The following is a 27,199-nucleotide window of genomic DNA, read 5'->3' as shown; positions in this document are numbered from 1 at the left end:
CGTAGACGAAGGAGAGGGAACAGAAGACAGAGTTACCGAAGGATGTGAGGCTGGTAGCGGAAATGAGAGAAACTAATAAAATACTGTAAAAAGTATCAGTTAGTTGCAGCAAATACATCGATCAAAAATCTCAAAGAAAGGAGGCATATTTGGAGACCACAAGAAGACACGGAAAGATTCCTGCTGGAATACATCATTATTTGACGGGATTCCGAAATCAAATTTAGGATTTAAGTCATTCTCTGGAGCACATAAAGGCTGGGATCACAATTTGATCGTAAGAGTAGACTGGAGATTAATAGAATCAATCTGAAAGGAAGTTGGATTCTGAAGTACTGAGGAATAATGCAATGGTTTTTAAGTTCCGTAAGGACACAGATACTGTAGTAACGAACAGAGCAATAGGCACTTCAATTGAAAAGGCATGGACGCCTGAAAAATGTGTAATCACTGTAGTTAGACAGACAGATGTAGGCAGTGGAAGACGAAAGTACTGAGCAATGATGAGATTTGGTTGAAGATGTGGATACAGTGATAAGGAATACCAGAGCAAGCACTTAACTTGAAGACATTTGACTATCTATAAAGAGAGCGATCACAGATGTTTGAAAGACGAACATAGTTACTAAGAAGATAACTGCGAGGAGACCTTGGGTAACGGATGAAAGCCTTCGACTGCCGAAAGAAAGATGTATAAAAATGAACATAGAAAGAAAGGAATGCAGCAACATATGTCACTTAGGAAAGAAATGAATAGGAAATCCACGAAGGCGGAGACTAAATGACTGTTGGCAACATGTGAAGAAATCAAAAACAAATGGGTACCGGAAGGATTGATTTAGCAAACAGAAACACGAAAACAATCTTTGAAATTACAGCAAGAGCGTCATCATCAAGAGTCTGCTGAGAATTTCAATGTTAAATGTACAGGAGAAAGCGAAAATTTGGAAAGAGTAATAGAAGACCACTATGAGAAAACGGACTCGTCTGATGACGCGATAGAAGAAGATAAGGGATCCAATATTAAAGTCAGCGACTCACCTTACAATACTTCAGATTGGAAAGGTAACATTTCTTCGGAATATCTGTAATCGTTGGTGAAAGTGGCAACTAAATGACTACTCTAGTGGGTTTGTAGAATTTATGATACCGACAATGCTTTTGAAAATCTTATTATCATCTCATGTATCCAAGTTGCCAATAGGAATAATGTACAGAAGAGTGAAAAACAAAAATTAAATTTTGCTGGTAGATGATCAGTTTGGCTTTCGGAAACGTAAAGGTGGAACAGACTTTAATCTTGATAATTGATGAACTGCTTAAGGAAACAAAGACACCCTAAGTTCTGTCGACGTATGAAAAGCCTTCAGCAACATGAAATGGGAGAATTTTTGAAATATTCAAAGAACCAGGCGTATGCTGTAGGGAAATACTGGTGATATACAGTGCAATATTTGCAGCAACCTAGAGGAAACAATGAGATAGAAGACTAAGAACGAAGTGCTCGAATAAAAAACAGTGTAAAATAGGGAAGTTGTCTTTCGATCCTAATGGTCAATTTATACATTGAAGAATCAACGACGGAAAGAAAACAAACATTCGAGAGTGGGTTTTCATTCAGGGTGAAAGAATATGAATGGGAAGATTCTCTGCTAACGCTGCTATCCTCATCGGAACTCAAGAAAAATTACAGAACCAGTTGAATCGAATAAACAGTCATGAGTAAACCGAAGAAATGCAAAAGTAAAGAGGAGTAACAGACCTGAGACTAGAGATCAACTTAACATCGAAAACGGTAACCAAAAAGTAGATGAAGCTAAGGAATAACAGAACCTTTGAAGCAAAATAACACATACAGCTAGTATATAAAAAGTAGTCCAGCACAAGCGAAGAAGTTACGGCTGACCAAGAGAAGTGTTCTAGTAGGCCTTAATTTGAAGAAGAAATATCTGAGAATGTACATTTGGTCCGTGGTCAAACGTGAACTATGGAGAAATCGGAACAGAAGTATTTAAGATGAAGTGCAACAGAAGGAGACTGAAAATTAGTGCAACAGAAGGAGATTGAAAATTATGTGGAGGGATAAGAAATGAGATTCTTCGCAGAATCGGCGTTGAAAGGAACATAGGGAAATTACTGTCATGATGAAAGGGCAAAATGATAGGTCAGGTATCATCATATCATTAAAGAACTTTTTCGCTGTTGTCTTTGGCTCGTAATTTCGCAGATCCTTTATCATATTATGCGTGGTTTCTCCAGGGGTGCAAATGTACTACCTGGAAAGGTAGAGGGTAAGGAGCTGGAAGTTGAAACTTGGAGAAAAAGCTATTTACCCAAAAAGTCGGAATTATTGTATTTGATTCGAGGACAGTGCTGCGTCTTAAAAGCAATAAAATATACAGAAGTTCACCGCCGACTGGCTTAACACGAGTACATAGTAATTAGGAACAAGTGCTCCACAGGTACTAAAACAATTTATGAAAGGCGCGTTAATGCACCCCCTTTACAGTAAGCATCCAACTCCTGCCACTGACAGTCTCGACATACACACTGTCTGGTAGGGTGATGCAATTCTGTGTATCTCCCAGAACATTGTATTGACCACACATGACAACTAAAACATTTTACAAACTCTGATAAAAAGTGGAAACAGATAAAGCACGCATAATTAAAAAATCAGACATTTTAATTACGATTTATAAACCCATGAGAGCTCACAATATAAAATGAAAGATTAACATTGTAAATACCCAAGTTGGATAAACTGTAGTCACCACTGTGACAAACTTGAGATTAAGTATATGTACCATAGAACGAGCACTTATAGTAACTAACGCCAACGTCCAAAACACCATTAGAACAGCACATAATCTAGTGAGCACATATATGGGTGCATATACACATACAGAGAAACATTTCTTTAGCACATTGGCAACAAACAATGACAGAATGTCAAGTGATAATAATTTGTGCGCATAATTTCCCCAAAACCAGTCTTGATTAAACCCATATTCCTATTTTAAATATTCTGGCTGGGGATACATAGCTACTATAATGGGGAACACAACGGGCGCCAGACAGCACTGCAACGATACAACGTTTCTTCCTGGATAAATTTTCCTCGGTGCTCCACTAGCGTTTTGCGTGCACCTGTCGTTGGTTTGCGTGTAGCCCACCCCTTCAGACGATAGTACGTTTAGGCCAAGGTCTCCGCAAGTGCGGTATACCCTGTGTGTTTTGTACAACTGGTCGGTGGGTGGGAGCATCGAACCCTTCTGACACAATTATGCATACGGCAGACAGTTAAGTTAGACCTCACATACAACACAAAGGCGGCTACGGTCGCAGGTTCGAATCCTGCCTCGGGCATGGATGTGTGTGATGTCCTTAGGTTAGTTAGGTTTAACTAGTTCTAAGTTCTAGGGGACTAATGACGTCAGCAGTTGAGTCCCATAGTGCTCAGAGCCATTTTTTTAGTTCTAAGTTCTAGGGGACTGATGACCACAGCAGTTAAGTCCCATAGTGCTCAGAGCCATTTGAACCATTTTGCTGTCTCTCTATCGAAGAGTAATAGTTTTCTGGTTATTTAGAATTTAATTCACCAAGCGAGGATCGTACACTCAGACAAGACTGCACACAAGGCTCTCTTAAATCGAGCTGGTGGTGCATACTGCATTCTCTAGCGTTACGGGATAGCACCCATTGCTAGGTTGTAATAGAGTGAAGACTACTTTGGAGAGTCGGTTCATGAGGCAGTAAACGGCTCAATATCCGCCTCTTACAAATACTGCAGGAGAGATGAAACTATTATGGAGCTTGTAGAGCAGAGAGTTTTCTCTGACCTACAACAAGGCACGCAGAAGTCACGGCTACAGTCCCGTCCAGCCGCCTGACAAAGACAGACGAAGAGAGAGAGAGAGAGCGATCAAATAATATTTCATTTATAATTCCGATATATGTCAAGGGCTTATCAGATTATTAATTCAAAAGTCGATGGAATTCATTGATCAATAAATGACATTAAACAAGTTTTCCTGGCAATTAGAGACAACGTTGTCCCTGTCTAAACCGTAAACTATCGTCTCGTCCTGAGGAGTAATTTTTGACAACAAAGATAAATTTTTGTGTGTCCATCCCTTTAATTAGAGGTATTGGGGACCACGGCCGTTCACTATTGTAAGAAAATGAGACCCCTACAGCCGCACTTATGATCTTATTTATTGTGTAGTTCCCAGTTTCGGCGCATCAATGCGCCATCTTCAGGCCTTAGCTGATGCTGAAGTGGTTATCACGATCCATATACATGCTGGATCAGTGGCCAACGTAACTGGTATACGTAGGCTATCCGTAACCGTCAACTGCAAATGATTCAGTTGGCAGTTGATGGTTGGAGTGCTGACATCACAGTTACAGATAGTCTGCGTAAACCAGTTGTGTTGGCCACTGATGCGTCGTGATAACCCCTTCAGCATCAACAAAGGCCTGAAGATGGCCCACTGAAGCGCCGAAACTGATAGGTACACAAGAAATAAGATCATAAGGACGGCTGTAGGAGTTTCATTTTCTTACACACTTATAAATTAGTCCTAAAAATTTCCATGATGATTATATTCTACAAAGATTGCCAAGCTGTTACTTTAAACTTTAAACCACGATACTCCAAGGCATAGGGCTAACAGACCATCCAACGTTCCGTGGAACTGCTACCGTTCCAGTACCGTTAACTTCTCAGTTGAAAGGCCGGGCTACTGCTGGCACACTAACTTGGGAGTTGCAGCAGTTTTCATGCCTGTGTACATGATTCCTCATTTTTTTCTTTTTTTTAGTTACCGTGGATTATGCTTCTCTTGTTAGTACCAGTAATATGGTTCGTGATTATTTCAGTTCTAATTTCTTAGTAATGCTTTCGCTAGGATCCTGTTGGATAGTTATGTTGAAGCTACCCGTTCATACGCTATAAGTAACTTTGTGCTGTCCGTTCTTGTTCTTCAATCAATACCGATATATGATTATTAATTATTTCCAACGAAACTGTTAGCGTCCATTGCGTCTCTTTTCCTCTCTGACAAAGGGATGAATGAGTTGTTCATACCGTCAAACATGTATTCAGCTATTTGTGACCTACATCAAGGCATTTTTCGTGTCAGGGTGTGACTGTATATTGCGTGTCGAGTATAGTGTAAGGTGATACCCTGCATTTTTTGTGTTTATGATCATTATATTCGAATTTCTGAAACATCTCTCTATCTTCTGCTCTGCGGTATTCCCTTGTTGCCCTAAACAAAAGTTTATATTTAGCTACAGAATCCCCTGCTGGACGAAAAGGAGTCCTGTGCCACAACGGTCGAGAGATCAGGAGATCAGTGGTGATATCAAGTGTTCCAGCTAATTGGGAAGTAAGGGCAGACAGTTTAATTAATTTCACAGCTATTCCTTTTGTCATTGTATTACCACCCAGCCGTGTCGTTGTTAACAGCATCTACAGACGTGGCGGCCATGACAGGACAATGATAATAAGGTTCCTATAATTCCATAATTCATAAACAACTATGTTTGCTAGTTTGGCGGGCACGTGTTATCTCCATCGTATTTCTTAATACTCATGACCGAAACTAGCTGTGATGCGGATCATACATGTTTCCCCACAGACAATAATAGGGATCAGCACTGGCGCAGGCTTTGCCGCCATTTTCACTTCTTTGTGCATTCTTCCTGTTCTTGGTGGGTATCATGGACTGTGCAACTACATTTTTTTCAGTGGTCCGATTAGTGGGTATTTCGGTCGTGCTTTCGTAGTGATGCTTCCGCTGTTATCTAGAAGACAGGCGTGATGGAGTTACCCACGCTTCCGGGGAAATTTAATTTCGTGTCACCCCTACCAGGGCTTCAGTCAACACCGTTGACTTGGTTATTCATTATTTTTAACGAAACTCTCTATTTTCACTTTGTCTCTCTATAAGTATGAACAGGATAATTTTTCGAATCGTCTAGTATGTATTCAGCTATTTCAACCGTTTCTATAAATTTACCTTGACCTACATCAAGACTTTGCTCGTGTCAGCTTGTTCCCTTATATAATGTGTGGAATAACTTTTATTAAATTGTAAGAAGCTACCTCGAATTTAATGTGTTTATGATCAATATATTCGGCTATTTTCTGGACTCTAGTATTTCATGTTGTACTTAGCTACGAGAAACCCCTGCGAACAGACAGCAACAACAACTTAGCCCGTGAGACCAAGTTTTCCAGCTGATTGGGAATCAGGTGCATACAGTCTAATTAATGTCATAGCCATTCCTTTTACCTACTTTTTATCATCCAGCCCTCCACAGTTAACTTTATCTACACGTTCTTACTGTCTCGCAGTATTTTTTACAGTGGCCAGATTCAACCTGACTTACATGATTGGTGTTATTGGTAGCCCAATTTCTAACCAAGAGGGTGACTGGAGTGAGAATCTTAACAAACCTGCAAGATCCAACAAAGCATGACAATAAAAATGTAGATTTCCTTATCCTCCGATTTTGATGTCAGAATTTTTAACAAAGGCGACTTCTTCAGTGGGTACTGTGGCAGGATACCCATCCCAGTTGTATCTGCTGACTTTCTTCGGTTTCCAAGATCGTTGTTACTTTTCAGAAAGATCCTATTTCGCTGGATGATACCGGAGCTGACGTGGCGTTGACGGATATAATCAATGGAGCACCAATTGATATAAATGAATTAAGGGATGAATCAAACATTACGCTAGCTAGAGTTGTCCTATGGGTCTAATGAACAGTACGATTAAAAGTGAAATTCAGCAAGCTATGGACCTACCCGAGTTACCTGAGAATGATTATCGTACACAATCAGGAGCGCATATGAGATTAAAGTGCAAGGGAATGCCGCGGACCGTATGGAATGCTGGTAATAATATGAGTTAGACCATTTCCCAAGCAGAGCTTCCTAATTCTCTAGACTCAAATGCGGGAAACTTCAACAACTAAGCTCACAGAAGGTAAAAAAGAGAAAACACATCATTAGCCAGATATTGAATAGATATTCTTGTTGTCATGTCTTTACTGGGTATACGCCACAAAAAACGGGAGAATGTATGTGCTTCAAGAAATCTATATTTGTTACCATTGTTCTTAGTAAATGAACGGCGACCAAAATATTCCACGAAAACTTTTTCATGTACTTCTTTTCAGAGGTTAAATAGAGGAAACCACCACGAGTAATAAGACTAGGCTTAACGATCATACAGGTTTCACACTCGTCAAGCAGCCTTCTTACGAGTACACCTGTGTTTAATGTAGGTCATTTAGAGAGCGGATTAATTTTCATTATAGTTTAAAGGATCTGAAAATGTCCTTCAAGCAAGGATTCATGAAAATACAGTAGCGCCGCTACCAGTTAAGAGTAAAATTTGTGAGAAGCTGCAGTGGAAAACAGCATTAGCCGCCGGTGACCGCTGAGCGCCTCGTGTCAATATTTGGCTTAAGACAACAACCTTGTGAAATTATTACGCGATGGTCTAGTCTCACTCAGTGTATCTTGCCAATGCAGTAGTTATACAGAGTCCAAACAAGGCGATGTCTCCATCGCTACGGATAGTGTTGCCGAATATGTCACCAGGATGGTGCAATGACACAAGTGTAGCAGAATCAAGTGGAGACCCTTATGACGCATGGGCTATGCCAGACAAGAAGACAACACGGAGCCGCCAGCTGCAGCTGCTGGTTTCGAGTACCTGATGGGGTATCTGCTTTCTTCACTATATCCGCCTCTAGGCTCCGGACTTGGTACTTAGTGTAGCGCACCTACCAGTCCACGCCAGCAGCAGCCAGACACCATCCAGGATCAGCAGGTCGCACCCCTGTCGCAACATCCTAACGACAGTGCAACTTGCCTGGCTCTTGCATGCTGGCCTTGGTTGCCTGGGTACAGTCATTCACTGAAGAGGAGTTACCCCTGCAAGATTCCAGTACACACCACTGACTTCGGTGGTATGGCACACACAAAGCAGCCGCGGGCCGGCGCCAATGATAGACGTCAGCAAAGCAGAACGCCGCCGCGCGGTGTTGCCGCATGGTTTGAGGCGTCATTTCATGGAGGTTCGAGTCCTCCCTCGGGCATGGGTGTCTGTGTGTGAGTTGTTCATTGCAAAGGTTAGTTTAAGTAGTGTGTAAGTCTAGGGACCGATGACCTAAGCAATTTGGTCCCTTAGAAATTCACACACATTTGAACATTTGCAGAACGCCAGTACCCGTTGCAGCCAGCTACACAGATGCTGGTTACCGGCTGACCGACTACTGGTCCACTCCTGTGGGGCAAAGACTTGATCGCCTCCTCACTTCTCCACAGAATCTATACATCACTTGGAATTAAAGCGTTAATTTCGACAGCTGCTTCTTCCTGTGACTCGTAGGCCTGCCATTCAGCGAAACCCTACGGCCGCTCAGCCTCCTACCAACGAAGCCTCCCTACATCAGCCCTGGTTGCAGCTATAAACAGGTGTCTGCTACGTGACCTCCGCGCCTGTAACTACGCCGTTTGGCGACAGCAGAGGGAGCGGCAACACCTAGAACTGCCATCCGTGGATGAAGGAGGTCATTCGACTGCTGAGGGGGTGCAACTTCGTCGATTCTTTGTTTCGGCTGCAAATGTTATGACATTTCAGTGCTTCTGCCAGGGATTGAGTTGTATTTGTATACTTTGTATGTAACAGGTGAACACTGATTGTATTTGGTATTTGTTATCACCTGGTGCATATTGGTAAAATAGGTGTCACGAACAAGAGCTGTGGCTTATTGCGCAGTAATATCTCAGCTGTTAACTATGAGTAACTGTTCGAGAGGTGAAGCTCAGTCATTGTTTAGATGTGTGGTAATAGTTAATCAGGGGAGAGTAGTTAAGTTATAATAAGACGTAATATCATACTATTACGTATAACCGTCGTCGTAATTTGATTTAGGCAGGGCAAGGAATATGGTTCGGAATTTAATCAGGTAAGGTAGTGAAAAGTGTTGGAATAATGGTAGTTAAAGTGTTTCTTTTCGTTTATGTTTTTTAAATTGATAACAGTTTCATTGCCACCGGCACCAGGGGTACTGAGAACTGTAAAAGACAAAGGAGAGTGAGAGCTGACAGTGCAGAGTTGTTTAAAAGACTGGAAGCGATTCTGGCTGAGGAGAAGGAAAGAACTTATGGCAAAACACCAGAGAATAGGCAGAAGCTGCAGAGAGGGCACGCCAACTGGATGATCAAACACGTGCCTCGGAAGGTGGGGAATATGAGATAGGAATGAGTGTGGGCTGTACCAAAGTGATTAAGTGTCAGGCGAGCATAGGATGTAGGGAAAGAGGGGAAGCAGAGAGGAGGAGCAAGGAGGAAGCTGTAAGGGAGAGGTGCAGTCTTGTGAATAGTTCAGCTTTTGCTGTATAACTGCCGATTGCCGTTTCAGTAGTTACCCTGTCAGTCCTGCGTAGATTCGGAAAGAACGCCACGGATGGATCGGCAACCTTTTGAATATAAGATTATGATACCTGATTATGACGTAATACGAGTTCCCCCAGAGAATTTAGATCGCAGGCCACAGGATAATGGCGTAGCTTAAGGAAACTAATGTAGAAGTGCCAGCTCCGATATCAAGGAAATTTGATGTCTAAGGTAGGGATGAGTGTAAGCTGTACCGATGTGATTGAGTGTCAGGAGAGCATCATCAGTGATTTAAGTGTCCCTTGGGGTGTTACGTTGCTGAAGGAGAGAATGGGCCAGATGCAGAGAGACGTGCATGTGACGGTTATTCGTCGTGAACTGCAGACAAAGCAAAGTTGTTGTTCAAGATACTACAGGGAATGCACAAGAAGTAGTTGATAAACGTATTCTACATCTACATCTACATCCATACTCCGCAAGCCACCTGACGGTGTGTGGCGGAAGGTACATTGAGTACCTCTATCGATTCTCCCTTCTACTCGAGTCTCGTATTGTCGGTATGCTTCTGTGTGGGCTCTAGTCTCTCTGATTTTATCCTCATTGTCTCTTCGCGAGATACACGTAGGAGGAAGCAATATACTGCTTGACTCTTCGGTGAAGGTATGTTCTCGAAACTTCAACAAGAGTCCGTAACGAGCTACTGAGCGTCTCTCCTGCAGTCTTCCACTGGAGTTTATCTGTCATCTCCGTAACGCTTTCGCGATTACTAAATGATCCTGTAACGAAGCGCGCTGCCCTCCGTTGGATCATCTCTATCATCACTTTCTGGTACGGATCCCACAGTGCTGAGCAGTATTCAAGCAGTGTGCGAACAAGCGTACTGTAACTTACTTACTTTGTTTTCGGATTGCATTTCCTTGGGATTCTTCCAATTAATCTCAGTCTGGCATCTGCTTTACCAACGATCAACTTTATATGATCATTACATTTTAAATCACTCCTAATGCGTACTCCTAGATAATTTATGGAATTTACTGCTTCCAATGGCTGACCTGTTATTTTGTAGCTAAATGATAAGGGCTCTATCTTCTATGTATTCACAGCACATTACACATGTTTACAGTGAGATTCAATTGCCACTCCCTGCACCATGCGTCAATTCACTGCAGATCCTACTGCATTTCAGTACAATTTTCCATTGTTACAACCTCTCGATATACCGCAGCACCATCCGCAAAAAGCCTCAGTGAACTTCCGATGTCATCCACAAGGTCATTTATGTATATTGTGAACAGCAACGGTCCTACGACACTCTCCTGCGGCACACCTGAAATCACTCTTACTTCTGAAGACTTCTCTCCATTGAGAATGACATGCTGCGTTCTGTTATCTAGGAACTCTTCAATCCAATCACACAATTGGTCTGATAGTCCATATGCTCATACTTTATTCATTAAACGACTAATGGGAACTGTACCGAACGCCTTGCGGAAGTCAAGAAACACGGCATATACTTAGTAACCCGTGTCTATGGCCCTCCGAGTCTCGTGGACGAATAGCGCCAGCTGGGTTTCACACGACCATCTTTTTCGAAACCATGCTGATTCCTACAGAGTAGATTTCTAGTCTCCAGAAAAGTCATTATACTCGAACATAATACGTGTTCCAAAATTCTGCAACTGATAGACGTTAGAGATATAGGTCTATAGTTCTGCACATTTGTTCGACGTCCCTTCTTGAAAACGGGGATCACCTGTGCCCTTTTCCAGTCCTTTGGAACGCTACGCTCTTCTAGAGACCTACGGTACACCGCTGCAAGAAGGGGGGCACGTTCCTTCAAGTACTCTGTGTAAAATCGAACTGGTGTCCCATCAGGTCGAGCGGCCTTTCCTCTTTTGAGCAATTTTAATGGTTTCTCTATCTCTCTGTTGTCTATTTCGTTATCTACCATTTTGTCATCTGTGCAACATTGTAGAGAAGGACTGCAGTGCAGTCTTCCTCCGTGAAACTTTGGAAAAAGACATTTAGTATTTCGGCCTTGAGTCTGTCATTCTCTGTTTCAGTACCATTTTGGTCACAGAGTGTCTGGACATTTTGTTTTGATCCACCTACCGCTTTGACATAAGACCAAAATTTCTTAGGATTTTCTGCCAAGTCAGTTCATAGGACTTTACTTTGCAGGTATTGTGGCAGAAACGCTACAGGAATACGAATTCTGTAGGAAGCAGGATGAGCAGAGGAAAAGGAAGAGGAGCAAAGTTGGTAGATCGGATGATCGAGTTGGCTGGGGTGAATCGGTTGAAGAGTGTACGCCAGAGGTTCAGAACGTAGCGCGAGAGCAAGTACTGGGTGGCAGCCTAGCAGGGTAAACAGCTGACGTACACAGTGACCTTTTTATAGCACAGCCACAATCTGACGTACGTGAGGAGTATAAATTGGATGAAGATATCAAAGCGAGCCTCAAGGTAAACTTTGTGACTCAACATCGTGCCAAAGTTAATCTTCGGTGACAGAAAGCTGTTACAGTGTAGAGCTCTCACGAGGTTGCGTCTAACGTATGGGATAAACCAGCTAAGCCGATGGAAACACATTAAGGCGTAAGTTTCATGGTATTGTACCACCAGAAACCAGGGAGTTGTTTCGGCTGAGCAGGACTACCAGAAAACAAGGACTTCCATCGGAATTCAGAGGATAGTTTTGGAAGGTGTGCTGAATGTAGATTTTCTGAGAAAGCAGAAAGGGAACTGTTGTCACGAGGACAACATTCCGAACGTTTTACCACAAAAATGGTAAAAAAAGCCACCAGATACTTAGAAGGAGTACCAAGCATAAGAGTTTAATGGAGCCAGAGCATGTAGTGTCAAAGGTCATACGTTAAGGATAAATTACGAGTATTAAGAAAGAAAGAGTGTCTCATTCAGTTTGTAAGTGTGGAATCGAGTGCTGGAAGTTGTGTCAGCATAAGTATGGCAAGAGGCCTTTCGGTCAAATATATTTCGTAGAATTTGAGGTTATGTGCAAGGCAACGAATCCTTGAGAGACGTTGTGAGATTAAGCGATACGAGAAGAGATTCCAAGATGAGGAGTCATATTTCTTTTTTTTTTTTTTTTAGTCTGAGAAGGAATAAGATCACAGAATAAGTGGTAAATCTTTGTAAATTGTAGGGAGCATATGTTTTTACAGAATGTCAGAACTGTAGAGGCCCAATCTGATAGACGTTCAAGAGAAACTTATGGACTGTTAAGTGGCGTACATGTAAACAAGCATTAGGAGACATTTAGCATGTAAGGGCTGATGTTAGATGTGAGCACAGACCTTTGAAAATTGTACCGCTAGGTGCTTTGTAAGGTGAACTTCTACATGTAAGCCTCTGTGAGGAATCAGTCCTAAGGAAGACCCAAGGGGCCAGTTTATTCTCACTGGAGGGTTGTAACGTGACGCCTCCACCAGGTTAAGAACAAAATTTCTAAAAAGATGCAGTGGGGCGCAGAATTTGCTGCTGGTCACAGGTGAGCAAGGCATACGCCATTTGGCTTAAAACAAGAAGCGTATGAAATTACTAACAGATGGGCTAGCCTAGCTCGGCGTAACTTGCCAACACAGCAGTTGGTTCAAATGGCTCTGAGCACTATGGGACTCAACTGCTGAGGTCATTAGTCCCCTAGAACTTAGAACTAGTTAAACCTAACTAACCTAAGGACATCACAAACATCCATGCCCGAGGCAGGATTCGAACCTGCGACCGTAGCGGTCTTGCGGTTCCAGACTGCAGCGCATTTAACCGCACGGCCACTTCGGCCGGCAAAACAGCAGTAATACATGGTGTAGTAAAGGCAATGTCCCTGTCATAGGGGTTCTGATGGTATTGCCAAGAACGTGAGCAGGTGTGGGGCATTGACGCAGCAAGTGCCCTGCTGTCTGGTGTAAATAACCGTTGATTTAGCAGCAGAATCATACCGAATCCAGCTAGCACCAAGATTTAGAGGCTGCACGATACCAGGAGACAACATGGAACCTCCAGCTGCTGCCGCTGGTTCGAGCGCCCCCTTCCAGCACTAAGTCCGCATCCGGACAGTGCAGCATGCCTGCCGATCCATTACAGCAGCAGCTAGACTCCTGCCAGGTGGCAGTGTGTCGCACCCTGGATGCAGCCCCTGCCTACCGACAACGAGTCACACATGTCTCTTACAATTAGCCTTGGCTGCTTTGCTATGGTCATTCTTCGAATATGGGCTACCTCTGCAACATCCCCGTATGCTCTGCTGACGCCAGTGTTGTGGCTCTTTAGCACAGCCACGGCCGTAGCGCCAAGTGTAGATGCAGTATGGCAGCACATGTTGCAGCAAGTTGGATGGACGAGTCCGCTACCAGTACTCTCCTATGGCCCAGAGGCATGACTGCCTCTCCACCATGCCACAGAATCGGTGATAAGATTTTGATAGCCGCTTCTTCCTGGTCTCATTAGCTTGCCATCCAACCTCACCTCACGGTCAGTCACTCTAATGCAAACGTAGCTAACACGTGGTCTTCCTGAGGGCAGCTCTACTACAGAAAAACTGCAGCGGCAAGTTTCTTGTGGATAATTTCCATCGTAACGGGTGTGACAGCTAAGGATAAGCTGTTAGGTCGTTTGTAAAATTACTGGTTCACCTTTTTTCCGAGTTTAGCCAGCCTTCTGTACGTATAACTATATAAGAGTCAGTGCTTTCTATTAGTGCTTGGAGTTCTGGTTCTCTCACATCACGAATACGACAGTTTACGACTACCGTATTGAATGTTGCTATGTCTGACCTCTTCCTGTGTTCGTCATACACTCTTTCAAACTGAAGGCCTTTCTCCTCACTAGAGTCCTCCAAACAGCCATTATTCAACAACCCCTCGGCCGAGCCTTGATTTACGACCCCCACCCAATAAAGATTCATCCTGTAAGGAATCTGTACCCTCCACCATTGAAATATTTGTCATTCCTTATGAGATTTCATCGTAAACCTATCGCATCGCAGAGTACATACGTTAACGCAACTGTGTGCAGCTGGTGTAGCAGCTTCCAGCATTCCACAATCATTGCCGACTAATATTACTTTTAGTAGTAGCGACTGTTGTTGCATCGAACAAACGCTGGCCATTGCGGTCTAGTCAATGGTAGAGGGGGCAGTGCGGTTCAGGTGGTGTACGTTTGGGAATTACGTGGATGTATTTGCAAATTTATTTCCAGTATAATTATTGGTGCCACGTTCTATTCATTTTAGGATTAGTGTGATATGGTGGTATGTAGAATATTACTAAATCTGAGGGCATTACAAAGTGTTCGAAATCAGTAGTGACTTCGGTAGTAAACCGTACAGTTTGTAATCTGCTAACAACCAATGTTCTTAATCTAAGACATCGATATCTGCTTCGGCAAACTAACAATAAAAGATTAAATGTATTGTTAACTTTTTGGAGTGGAGAGAGGCTGCGTCGCCGTTATATAGTGCACATACTCGTCGTGTCACTAGTGGAGACTGGTAACAAGGACGTCACATACCGAAACGTCTTCGGCTGCCAGGCCTGATTGCCAGCGCGAGAGTGTGGTGCCTAAGGTGAAATTTTCAGCGGTGCCTCGATTCTTCAGTGCAGTTTATATATTTGAATAACAATTGCCAGACGAATAAAGAGTGGAGAGCAGAGTGACAGTTGGAAATGTGTGGCTATGGAACGCATTAGTGAATCGGAATTAATTATCATAAATAAAATTGTTGACACTACTGAAGATGACATTTCAAATCGGAACGTGGACATTGAATCATAAGAAACAGTAACAGGCAATAACAGTGTTGAGAATGTAGGAAGAGATAATATGACATTGTATGTGTGACAAGAACTCGAAGGGGAATAATCGAGAAATAAGTACTGATAATTACAAAATTAGTGCAATTGCTCAGAAGTTAAATAACAATAGCTAATAAAAAATTAATCTCAGATTTAAAAAAAGAACTTGATGATTATCAGCTTAACTTTAACAAAAAACTCCATGAGTATAATCGGTTTTTGATAAGAAATTCAAATGGAGAAAACATTTGCAGAAGAAGAAACGAAGGATATTGTAAGCTCACTATAGGACGAAGACGAGAAAAAAAGTCTACAAAGAGAAGAAATTCTATGTCTAGGTATGTATTGTGTTTAGTAAATCGGGGACATTGAAACGACGGAGAGGTTTCGTCCCGCCGTGGGCATCAGTGGTTCACAGACCCACAACAGGCCACAGCAGTCCACTTACCCCACCGCCGCCCCACACCGAACCGAGGGTTATTGTGCGGTTCGGCCCCCAGTGGACCTCTCCCCCCACCGGGATCGTCTCATACCACACGAGTGAAACTCTGAATGTTTGCATGGTAGAATAGTTGTGCTGTACTCATACGTGAAGACAGTATTTGCGCATCAGTCGCCGTCATAGGGTAACTGAGGCGGAATAAGGGGATCCAGCCCGCATTCGCTGAGGTAGATGGAAGTCCGCCCTAAAAACCTTCCACAGGGCTGACCGGCACCCCAGAACTGGACACTAATCCGCCGAGCGGATTCGTACCGGGGAACGGCACACCTCCCCGCTCGGAAAACAGCGCGTTACTCCGCGTGGGCAATTCGATGGTTACTTTCGAGTGATCGTAACTTGTGCTAACTTTCAAAACTTTGTGTAGGGATTCATTACTGAATTAAAAAATTACTTTGTATTTAACGTCGTTACACTGTTAAATACTAATTTGTAGTCTGTGATTAGCTGAATGACGAACACTAACTTCACTTAAAGAACGTTTATTCAGTACATGCACATACAAAAGCACGGAGCGATCTGCCTCCGGCCATAACACATACAGTATACATACAGCTACAGAACATTCCAGTACAATGATTCTTGTAATTTGTGGATACTACTAGAATGTACTCGAACCGAATATAGAAACTAAGATTTTACAATTCAGGTGAGTTTTGAACTCACGACTCTCCATGCTACAGTTTAGTATCATAGCCACTACACCACGGAGCTACTCTGCTTCCTCAGCAACATTGCTCTCTCCTTAAGAGAACAGCGTCTCGGTGCTACGTAGTCCGGGAACGAGTCACCGGTCCTGCATACTCCGACTCCCGATAACTGATGCTTGCCCTGGCGGTGATCTTACAATGTCTTTGGCCGCTACGCTCTTCGTCACCTATCCGCTTGTTGCCTGTCGCTGGAGATTCGAAATTACCCTGGGTTGCAGGATCTTTGTAGGGCTTCATTCGAAGGACGTGGACCGTATCTCTGATCTTTCGTCGTCTTGTGTCGGGGTCGAAATTTTCAACTTCATAAGTAACATCAGACAACAGTCTTACAACCTTATAAGGTCCAAAGTAGCGCCTGAGGAGGTTATCAGAGAGACCAACCTTCCGAGCGGGAGTGAAAATACCGATGATGTCACCAGGCTGGTAGACAATAGCCCGGTGGCTCGCGTCATACCTTCGGCGATAGTTTTCTTGAGCCTGCAGCGTGCGGAGTCCACCTAACTGCCGAGATTCCTCAGCTCCGGTTAACACCAGGCCGATACAGGTCGTCGTCCACGTCATCCGGATGTAACGGAAACACAGTGTCCATTGTCGTATTCGCCTCACGTCCATGGACCAGGAGAAATCGCGTAAATCCTGTGGTGCCTTGTTTGACGGTGTTGTAGGCAAACGTCACGAAAGGTAGCGCCTCATCCCAATTGCTCTGCTCAACATTGACGAACATTGCTAGCAGGTCGTCCAAGGTCTTATTAAGGCGTTCAATAAGCCCGTTAGTTCGTGGATGGGAGGCAGCCGTCGTGTGATGAGTAATGCTGCACCGACGGTTTATCTCTGTCACAAGATTCGATTGAAAAACTTTCTCTCGATCCGTAATTAACGACCTTGGGACACCATGTTTTAATACAATGTCTTCCACAATGAATTTGGTTACCTCGGTCACTTCGGCTGTTTTCACTGCTTTTGTAACGGCGTAGCGTGGCATATAATCAGTGCAAACAATAATCCAGTTATTGCCACTAGCAATCGTTGGAAATCGTCCGAGGAGGTCAACCCGAACACGCTGGAAAGGCGTTTCGGCTGGTGGAATTGGGATGAGTCGGCCAGGTGGTTTCTGAGGAACTGCCTTTCTCCTGTCGCACTCTCGACAGTGCGACGCATAGTGACGGGCACTTCTAAATAAACGTGGATAAAAAACCTCTTGCGGATTCTATCGTATGTTTTAATAAATCCTAAATGTCCAGCCTCAGGTGTTTCATGGAATTTCTGTAGAGCATTTAATTGCATGTGTTTAGGAATCACTGGTAGCCACCTCTTTCCAAACAGAATAAAGTTTTTCTTGCAAAGCAATCCATCAAGTACCTTAAATTGTCCTTTCACAACCTCTGGCCGATTTAAGGCAAGCATAATTACAGATATCTTGGCGTCCTTCTTCTGCTCAGCAGAGAGATCCTCGAGAACAGCGAGATATGCGCTATCTTCATCAAAGTCTTAATGGTCTTGCACAGGGTTTCTTGAGAGACAGTCGGCGTTTTCCTCCACTTTCATACAATATGGTATTGTCATTCTCTTGAAGAGTAATGCCCACCTCGCGAGTCGTACTATTCGATACTTAAGACCTGTCAGCCAACAAAGTGAATTAAGGTCTGTAACATCTGTGAATGTCCTTCCGTAGGGATACTATCGAAATTAGCACATGGCCCAGATCACAGCAAGATATTCTCTTTCTGTAAGTGTCCTAGAAACATAGGCTATAACCTTGTCTTTTCCATCCCAAATTTGCACCAGAACAGCACCGATCCCATACCCACTGGAATCTGTGTATAGTTCTGTCGGTGCTCTCTCATCATACAGAGCAAGTACAGGATCAGTCGTCTGAGCTTTTCGCAGCACATCGAAAGAATCTTGTTGCGCACCACCCCAGATAAATTTAGCATCAGCTTTTAACAACTCTTTCAGTGGCCTGGCTTTGATACAAAAGTCTTTGATAAAACGACGGTAATAAGAACAAAATCCGAGGAAGCTTCTCACATAACCAATACTTTTAGGAATAGTAATTTCTGTTTTAGCTCTCATCTTTTCTGGATCGGGCCGCACACCTTCGTTTGACACAAGGTGTCCATATCTTTTGATATCTTTTGCTCCAAAGAAACACTTTCTTGGATTAAGTTTCAGTCCGCCTTGTTGGAGACTCTTAAGAACGGCACTCAGTCTTTTTATATGTTCATCAAATGTCTCTGAGAACATTATAATGTCTTCTGAATAACAAAGACACATCGTTCACTTACGGTGACGCAGATTATCCATCATCCATTCATAAGCTGCTGGTGCATTACACTAACCAAATGGCATTACCTTAAACTCATACACGCCCTCAGGGGTGATAAATGCAGTTAAATCACGATCAGCCTCATCTGCTTCTATTTGCCAGTATCACGAGTACATGTCCATGGTTGAGAAAAACGTAGCCCCCTTCAGACAATCTAGCGTATCGTCAATTCGTGGAAGAGTGTAAACGTCCTTATCTTACTAAGGCATAAGAAGTCAGCCTCATTCTGCCAACGGCCTTGTCAAAGAGGGCGGAGGAGCGGATAGAGGTTCAGGGCACTCTCTTGTCCTAGGGGTGGGAAATTGCCCCTAAAGGCGAAAGAATCAGCAATGATCAACGACGTGAGGATGCAGAGGTCAATGGAAACCACTGCATTAAAGACACGTAACGTGTATCCACAGGACACGTGGCCTGTAATTGAAGAAGTGTCAAGATGATCTCTCCATTGGCAAAAGATTCCAGAATAGCCCCCATTCGGATATCCGGGAGCGCACTGCCAAGGGGGAGGTTACTATGAGAAAAAGATTCAATAGTCAACGAAAGGATAACGTTCTACGAGTCGGGGCGTGGAATGTCAGAAGCTTGAACGTGGTAGGGAAACTAGAAAATCTGAAAAGGGAAATGCAAAGGCTCAATCTACAGTAGATATAGTAGGGGTCAGTGAAGTGAAGTGGAAGGAAGACAAGGATTTCTGGTCAGGTGAGTATCGGGTAATATCAACAGCAGCAGAAAATGGTACAACAGGTGTAGGATTCGTTATGAATAGGAAGGTAGGGCAGAGGGTGTGTTACCGTGAACAGTTCAGTGACCGGGTTGTTCTAATCAGAATCGACAGCAGACCAACACCGACAACGATAGTTCAGGTATACATGCCGACGTCGCAAGCTGAAGATAAACAGATAGAGAAAGTGTATGAGGATATTGAAAGGGTAATGCAGTATGTAAAGGGGGACGAAAATCTAATAGTCGTGGGCGACTGGAATGCAATTGTAGGGGAAGGAGTAGAAGAAAAGGTTACAGGAGAATATGGGCTTGGGACTAGGAATGAAAGAAGAGAAAGACTAATTGAGTTCTGTAACAAGTTTCAGCTAGTAATAGCGAATACCCTGTTCAAGAATCACAAGAGGAGGAGGTATAATTGGAAAAGGCCGGGAGATACGGGAAGATTTCAATTATATTACATCATGGTCAGACAGAGATTCCGAAATCAGATACTGGATTGTAAGGCGTACCCAGGAGCAGATATAGACTCAGATCACAATATAGTAGTGATGAAGAGTAGGCTGAAGTTCAAGACATTAGTCAGGAAGAATCAATACGCAAAGAAGTGGGAATCGGAAGTACTAAGGAGTGACGAGATACGTTTGAAGTTCTCTAACGCTATAGATACAGCAATAAGGAATAGCGCAGTAGGCAGTACAGTTGAAGAGGAATGGACAACTCTAAAAAGGGCCATCACAGAAGTTGGGAAGGAAACCATAGGTACAAAGAAGGTAGCTGCGAAGAAACCATGGGTACCAGAAGAAATACTTTAGTTGATTGATGAAAGGAGGAAGTACACACATTTTCCGGGAAAATCAGGAATACCGATATACAAGTCGCTGAAGAATGAAATAAATAGGAAGTGCAGGGAAGCTAAGACGAAATGGCTGCAGGAAAAATGTGAAGACATCGAAAAAGATATGACTGTCGGAAGGACAGACTCAACATACAGGAAAGTCAAAACAACCTTTGGTGACATTAAAAGCAACAGTGGTAACATTAAGAGTGCAACGGGAATTCCACTGTTAAATGCAGAGGAGAGAGCAGATAGGTGGAAAGAATGCATTGAAAGCCTCTATGAGGGTGAAGATTTGTCTGATGTGATAGAAGATGGAACAGGAGTCGATTTAGAAGAGAATTATCGCACAATCAGCTTAACAGCTCATGCATCGAAGCTGCTTACAAGAATAATATACAGAAGAATGGAAAAGAAAATTAAGAATACACTACGTGACGATCAGTTTGGCTTTAGGAAAACTGAAGGGACGAGAGAGGCAATTCTGACGTTACGGCTAATAATGGAAGCAAGGCTAAAGAAAAATCATGACACATTCATAGGATTTGTCGACCTGGAAAAAGCGTTCGACAATATAAAATGGTGCAAGCTGTTCGAGATTCTGAAAAAAGTAGGAGTAAGTTATAGGGAGAGACGTTTCATATACAATATGTACAACAACCAAGAGGGAATGATAAGAGTGGACGATCAAGAACGAAGTGCTCGTATTAAGAACGGTGTAAGACAAGGCTGTAGCCTTTCGCCTCTACTCTTCAATCTGTACATCGAGGAAGCAATGATGGAAATAAAAGAAAGGTTCAGGAGTGGAATTAAAATACAAGGTGAAAGGATATCAGTGATACGATTCGCTGATGACATTGTTATCCTGAGTGAAAGTGAAGAAGAATTAAATGATCTGCTGAACGGAATGAACAGTCTAATGAGTACACAGTATGGTTTCAGAGTAAATCGGAGAAAGACGAAGGTAATGAGAAGTAGTAGAAATGAGAACAGCGAGAAACTTAACATCAGGATTGATGGTCACGAAGTCAATGAAGTTAAGGAATTCTGCTACCTAGGCAGTAAAATAACCAATGACGGACGGAGCAAGGAGGACATCAAAAGCAGACTCGCTATGACAAAAAAGGCATTTCTGGCCAAGAGAAGTCTACTAAAATCAAATACCGGCCTTAATTTGAGGAAGAAATTTCTGAGGATGTATGTCTTGAGTACAGCATTGTATGGTAGTGAAACATGGACAGTGGGGAAACCGGAACAGAAGAGAATCGAAGCATTTGAGATGTGGTGCTACAGACGAATGTTGAAAATTAGGTGGACTGATAAGGTAAGGAATGAGGAGGTTCTACGCAGAATCGGAGAGGAATGGAATATGTGGAAAACACTCATAAGGAGAAGGGACAGGATGATAGGACATATGCTAAGATATGAGGGAATGACTTTCATGGTACTAGAGGGAGCTGTAGAGGGCAAAAACTGTAGAGGAAGACAGAGATTGGAATACTTCAAGCAAATAATGGAGGACGTAGGTTGCAAGTGCTACTCTGAGATGAAGAGGTTAGCACAGGAAAGGAATTCGTGGCGGTCCGCATCAAACCAGTCAGTAGACGGATGACCAAAAAAAAAAAAAAAAAAAAAAACAACTCCCATCCTTCTTCCTGACGACCTGACGAGGACCACTGGTGACGACCATGGGCTCTGCGAAGGCTAAATGATGTTATTATTCTTCATTTTCTCTACCTCGTCCCAAATTATTCGACGTTCCGTTGCTGACACATGGTAGTCTCTCTGGCATATTGATTGACGGTGCCTCACCGTCAGTTTGTCTAATCTGCTCTTCACCTGTGGATTGAAGGATTTAGAGAACTCTTGAAGGATAGCAAGCAGCTTCTTCTGGAGTTCCTTAGTGAGATTTGGTGACAGTCGATCTAGAAGATCTTTTCTCCTAGTGGTAGCGCTAATTTCGCCCACTGACTCGGCATGGGAGGTTTTTATGACGCTCAGCTGTTCTGACATTAACGGCTCAGCGTCTCCTATGCACATGCATCTTGGAAGGATCTGCGGTTCTCGGCGACAGTTAACTATCCACAACTGACCGAATTCGTTCTTAAACGAGACGACAGAGGTTGGGATGGCGAAGTTATTCTAAAGTGGGATGCTTCTCTCACAGTCCACTACAAGATCCATGGGTTAATGCATGGCTTGACACATGTGACACATACCAGTTACCTTTCTAGCGCTGGCCGCAGAAATGATCACTTCGTCCATCACACATAGTCTCCACACACTCAGATGCGCATCGTCCTGTCCACAGTATCCCATTTCGTCTAGCATAATCTTCTAGCTACCTGAGAAGCTTTCAAATAGTCCGATCCGAGAATGACGTCATGACTACACTTTTGTAAGACGATGAATTCTAAGGGATGTGTATGGCCGCTTATACCCACACGAATGGTACATCTTCCTGTAGGTTTTACATATTTCCCATTAGCCACCTTCAGCACAGATGTTATGTTGCCGACGAATACGGTTTTCTGCAACTGGCAACGGTACTTCTCCAAAACGACTGAATGTGATGCTCCAGAGTCCACAAGAGCTTGGACTGTTCGGCCATCCATGAGCATATCGACGTAATTTCCTATCGTTTTTGTAGTGATCGTCGGCTGAAGATTTATCTCTTCTGCGGCGTCCCCTCCAAGGAAGGTCGCACCCTGTAGTTTTCCCGGTTGAGACAGCCAGGTGATCGGCTCGAGCTTCTAAAGTACGATGGAGACCTTGATCGGCGTGCTGGGGAGCGTCCTCTCCAGCGGCTAGCTAGTGGCGATGGTGACCTACGTCATCATTCACCCACATCTTGTTGTTCATCTTCGTCGTCGGAGTTGGCATCAGCTAAGATCGGTCTGCTGTCTTCTGGCGCAGGCGTCCTCAAATATCCGCCGCCTTTCTCGACAATAGCGCACCACATGTCCCGGTCGTCGGCAGTGGAAACATACTGGTTGCTATCCTTGATCCTCCAGACGTCAGTTTTCCTTGGTACCCAATCAGGTTCCACTTGCTGCATCGTAGGATCTTAACTCCGCCTGGGTCTCGACTTTTTCACCTTTTTAAAGGGAAATGAAGGACGAGAGGTTGGGTTCTATGTCTGATCCACTCAATCCCCTATGAACTCTTGAAGCGTTTTGGTTTTTCGCTCGCCTTGAAATACAAGTGCCTTCTGAACTTCCTCTTTCACTATCTGACGAAGAACCTTTGTGAAATCAATCTCTTCCTCCATCACAGACATCGATACGACGTTTGGAAGCGGTTCAAATTTTTGGGTGTAATGCTTTTTTATGCATTATCTCGATATAATGTCACCATTTTATGAAGTCGTCTGCTGTCGAAACCTGCTTCAGGATTAGGGCTTGATACATGTCCTCAGCAACACCCTTCGTGAGATGTGGAACCTTATTTTCCTCCTTCATTCTAGGATCCACTACTTTACACGGCTCCAAGACGTCTTGAATGTATGATGCTGTAGTTTCTCCTGGACGTTGTGCCCTGCACTTTATCTTCAGCCTTGTACTTCTGTCGTTGTGTGTCGCCGAAATACCTGCGCAGTTCCGCCTGGAATACTTCCCAGCTTCTGAAATTCTCCTCGTTGATCTCATACTATTGCTTCGCGGTGACCTCCAAGCAGAAAAATACGTTAGCCAAACACACGGTGTCATTCCATTTGCTACGCTCATATAACTTCAACCGCTTGTTTGTATCTTGGCCATCGTCACCAGAAAACCCGAAAGGGTGTCTCATGTGGTGGCACACAGTTACTGTCATCGTATCTTCCTCTTCTTCATCTGTCTCCGGCAGATTGCGATCTGTTGAATATGGCTCTCGCTAGTAAACGGCAGCTCTGTCGTGGCCTCATGGGAGCTACTGTGTCGTAGATATCGTGCGATATCACAAGTTCCAATACCCATCGCCTCCACCAGAATAATGTCACGTAGAAGAAGGTTTAATTAGCTGAATGGCGAACACTAACTTTCCTTGAAAGTTTATTCAGTACATGCACATTCAAGAGCACAGAGCGAACTGCCTCCGTTCAGAACACATACAGTATATATACAGCTACAGAACATTCCAGTACAATGTTTCCTGTCATTTGCGGATACTTCTAGAATGCACTCGAACCGAATATAGAAATTAAAGTTGTACACTCACGACCCTCCATGCACCAGTTTTGTGTCATAACCACTACACCACGCCGCTACTCAGCTTCTTCTACATATACATTTACATCCATACTTCGCGAGCCACCTGACGGTGTGTGGCGGAGGGTACCTTGAGTACCTCTATCGGTTCCCCTTCTATTCCAGACTCGTATTGTTTGTGGAAAGAAAGATTGTCGGTGTGCCTCTGTGTGGGCTCTAATCTATTTGATTTTATCCTCATGGTCTCTTCACGAGATATACGTAGGAGGGAGCAATATACTGCTTGACTCCACGGTGAAGGTATGTTCTCGAAACTTCAACAAAAGCCCTTACCGAGCTACTGAGCGTCTCTCTTGCAGAGTCTTCCACTGGAGTTTATCTATCATCTCCTTAACGCTTTCACGATTACTAAATGACCCTGTAACGAAGCGCGCTGCTCTCCGTTGGAACTTCTTTATCTCTTCTATCAACTCTATCTGGTAGGGTTCCCACACCGGTGAGCAGTATTCAAGCAGTGGGCGAACAAGTGTACTGTAACCTACTTCTTTTGTTTTCGGACTGCATTTCTTTGGGATTCTTCCAATGAATCTTAGTCTGGCACCTGCTTTACCGACGATCAATTATATACGGTCATTCCATTTTAAATCACTCCTAAAGCCTACTCCCATATACTTTATGGAATTAACTGATTTCCATTGCTGACCTGCTATATTGTAGCTAAATGATAAAGGATCTTTCTTTCTATGTATTCGCAGCACATTACGCTTGTCTACATTGAGATTCAATTGCCATTCCCTGCAGCATGCGTCAATTCATTGCAGATCCTCCTGCATTTCAGTACAATATTCCATTCTTACAACCTCTCGATATACGACATCATCCACAAAAAGACTCAGTGAACTTCCGATGTTATCCACAAGGTCATTTATATACATGGTGAATAGCAACGATTCTGCGACACTCCGCTGCGACATACCTGAAATCACTCTTGCTTCGGAAGACTTCTCTCCATTGACAAAGACATGCTGCGTTCTGTCATCTAGGAGCTCTTCAATCAAATCACACAATTGGTCTGATAGTCCATATGCTCTTACTTTGTTCATTAAACGACAGTGGGGAACTGTGTCAAACGCCTTGGGAAAGTCAAGAAACACGGCATCTACCTGGTAAACCGTGCCTATGGCCCTCTGTGTCTCTTGGCGACGAATAGCGCGAGCTGGGTTTCGCACTATCGTCCTCTTCGAAACCCATGCTGATTCCTACAGAATAGATTTCAAGTCTCCAGAAAAGTCATTATACTCGAACATAATACATGTTCCAAAATTATACAACTGATCGACTTAGAGATATAGGTCTAAAGTTCTGCACATCTGTTCAACGTCCCTACTTGAAAACGGGCATGACATTTGCCCTTTTCCAATCTTTTGGAACGCTACGCTCTTCTAGAGACCTACGGTACACCGCTGCAAGAAAGGGGGCAAGTTCCATCGCATATTGTGTGTAAAATCGAATTGGTATCCCATCAGGTCCAGCGGCCTTGTACAGTGACCATATGATTTGACGGCACTAGTTTTGTTTTGGCTTGATGCTGCCCTCCGTTTTCTATCAGTGTTTGGATAAGTGGCTTGTGACACAACGTCACCGTGTGTGTGTGGTGTGTGTGTGTGTGTGTGTGTGTGTGTGTGTGTGAGAGAGAGAGAGAGAGAGAGAGAGAGAGAGAGAGAGAGAGTATGTGTTTGTGTGTGGAATGAGTGAAGTGTTATGAAACAATGTGTGAATAGTGCGTGCAGTGACTGATAGTAAGATATGAGCGAACAGTGTGGCATTACATTATTTAATAAGTTATTTGTAAAAAAACTATTGTACAGGAGGAGTAAATCTAATGTTTGTCTCTAACTAGAAGTATGTAAATATGTGTGTATACGAATTAGCTTATTTTAAATTGATCTAAACTTGTAAATACTTTGACATATCCTATATCCTTGTAAAAAGAGATCTACTACCGTGACGTCATGATTGCAAACAACTAATTCTTGGGAGCAGTACTATTTTACTAGTTGCTCGACCAATAGCTAGCCTACCGTCCGCCGAGTGGCACTCCAGTCGACGATAAGAGAACGAGGTAGAGCTGCAGGATCATCTCCCGACAGATGTCAGCATAGGAGCAGTCTGTCAACAAGATCATGTGTAGTTGAGTGACAAGGCATCTCTTGAATTTTGTGTGCATACTTGCGCTGTCGGTCAGTTCTGCACAAAGCGGAGCACCTGTCAGTGCAGTGAGTGATTAAGATAAAATAGGACTACGCAAAATCTGTACATCTGGGTATTTTAGATTCAAAACTATTTGTTTAATTAGCTCTGTAAACCGTATGCCACACTCCCAGCTCTCCCCCTTCTATTGTCTTTTTCCATCCTTGAATCCATTAATCATCAACATCTGTCTACTTAACTTCTGCCATTTATAGACAGAGTGTCCGCAGTTCCAGTTTCGAAACGCTGTGGGAATAGGTCCAATGCTGAGAATGATGTAAAATTTGAATAGCGTGGTTATTGAGACAGTGGGAAACGTCAGTGAACAAAATAACTTGAACGAAAATTCGACCAATAGACGGCGCTGTAAACGTCTTAAAATAAATGGTGTCAGATAAAATTACAGATGAATTGCAACAAGACGGCTATGGTT

This window comes from Schistocerca piceifrons, chromosome 1 (assembly GCF_021461385.2).
Source record: "Schistocerca piceifrons isolate TAMUIC-IGC-003096 chromosome 1, iqSchPice1.1, whole genome shotgun sequence".
NCBI lineage: Eukaryota > Metazoa > Arthropoda > Insecta > Orthoptera > Acrididae > Schistocerca > Schistocerca piceifrons.
This window is presented reverse-complemented; position numbering follows the sequence as displayed.